Source organism: Aplysia californica, unplaced genomic scaffold (assembly GCF_000002075.1).
Source record: "Aplysia californica isolate F4 #8 unplaced genomic scaffold, AplCal3.0 scaffold00373, whole genome shotgun sequence".
NCBI classification, from domain to species: Eukaryota; Metazoa; Mollusca; class Gastropoda; order Aplysiida; family Aplysiidae; genus Aplysia; species Aplysia californica.
The window spans coordinates 139,128-141,309 of NW_004797643.1; positions in this window are offsets into that span (position 1 = coordinate 139,128).

Below are 2,182 nucleotides of genomic sequence, written 5' to 3' on the forward strand. Positions count from 1 at the left end.
CAGACAGACAGACAGACAGACAGACAGACAGACAGACAGACAGACAGACAGACAGACAGACAGACAGAGATGAATAAAGGTAGACAGAGTGAGAGAGCAGCCAATTTTTCCAAGTGTCGCCTTTCAAAGACGTTGACGGGCTGACCTCGACCCCCAAGATATCAGAAAAAATACGGCGATCAGAACATTGACTTTGGGCTAGTTCTACCTCTTTCTCCTCGGGGTTTGTCTAACTTTCTGACAAGTCAAAGTGCTGAGTGTTGAAGAAAATGGGGACACAGCGAATCTCTCATGACCTCCTGATAATGCTCGCGGGTCTTCTCTTGAGATAATCTCATTGATGGTTACACACCACTAAATCATAGGTTTGTCTTGGCGTGTCATTTTTAATAGTATGTTTATTACCTCGAACCTCAAGCTAGAACGTGTAGAAAGAAGAAATCTGTGTGTATGTGTGTGTAAGTGTGTGTGTGTGTGTGTGTGTGTGTGTGTGTAGAGTACCTCGGGGACACTCTTAAAGTTATCAAAAGTGGGTGTTGGCTACAAGAAGGTTGACAAAAACTGTTTTAGACCCATGTGAAGTCATCAGGTTAGTTGGTTAAAAATATAATCTGGCTAGTTGTGACGAGCTTACTGGGTTTTGTCAATAAAATTCAAAATCACCATCATTATCTTTTAGTTTCACTCGCCCTGACGGTGAAGTTTTTATCAGTGCTACTGCAACAAGTAGGCTACTTTCCAGGAGATCGCTGTGACCTCGACAACTCAGGCATGAGTGAACTACAGTGTATCTTTGTCTGAAATGAAACTGTAGTTGAACGGAAAATACCACCGTACGTTCTGTCGAACGTTTATTTTCGTCACGTCTACGTAACATGACATTAATCTGGGGAAAATATTGAGATTTAAAAAAATAGTGGACAGTCGATCCTGTTCTAACAGCCACCTGTCAAAGACAACCACCTGTAGACCTACACAAGACAGCCTCCCACTTCCCTCCTTGTGCCCCCCCCCCCCTTTCTATTTTATAATTACACTATCTGAGACGACCACCTGTCTAGGATGACCACTTTACTCCAGGACAATACGCTACCTTAGAATTACAAAGTTCTATCTGACATTGTTGGCCATTTTGAGTAACTAAGACCATACAAGGTCAAAAACGAAACGTTCTACATATGTATCTGCGCTATCAAATATCCTAAGATCTTTCGGATTCGTCATCAAGATATTCAAAGAAGTGAATTAAAAAAACCTTGGCATGTGAAGCTCATAATATTTTTTACGTCAACCCTAGCATCTGCGTTTGTTGCCAATTTTTTGGCCAAAAGTTGCCACAAAAATGGCAAAAGTTGCCAAAAAAGTTGCCATTAATTTTCAAGCTTTCAACTCTCTGTGGTGACGTTATACAAGTATAGCATGTTGATAGAGGTAACTTAATCTAAAACACCAGAATTTCTTGTGTTCTGTTTTAAGCAACCAGAATGTCATTTGTAGCAAAACAGGATGTAAAACGTGAAAAATAAAAGTTTCAGAACAGAATGAAATCAAAATTAGAACAGCAGATAAACAACCACAAAAATTAACAAATAAAATATCCGAAGATTGGCCGTTTTACCCCTAAACGAGTGTAATTTTAGAAAAAGTACCGGATATTACATGTACTTACATGTGTAAATTATGGAATCACTCACAAGGGGCCTGTCAGTGTCAGAATTTAGTTTGATAGAGACACGCTCTAGCATAGCACATTTTTATTTTTTTTAAAGATGGGAACAACATCAAATTAAATGACATACGCTATATAAACATCAAAAAACAGAAAAAAGAACACACATCAGAACAATAACAAGGACAATGGAAACACAATAAAGTATAAAGAGGGACAAATTAAAGGGGAACAGCAATACATAAACAGTTTGTAATGTACTCATTCTTCACATGAAATTTCATTGAAAATAACAAATCAACGTGGTGTCAACACGTGAGAATAAGAGACGAAGTGAAAGTGAACTTTCTAGTTATATCTTTCTAAAAGTAAAGTTAATGAGGTTCGGTTTCTTTATTTTTTTTAAATTTTTTTTTTTTGGTATGTTTTAATTTTTTGTAACTCGATTTTTATTCCCCGGGGTTTGTTTTTCGATTTTTTACTCCCGAGCGGTGTTTTTTTTTTTTTTCTTTT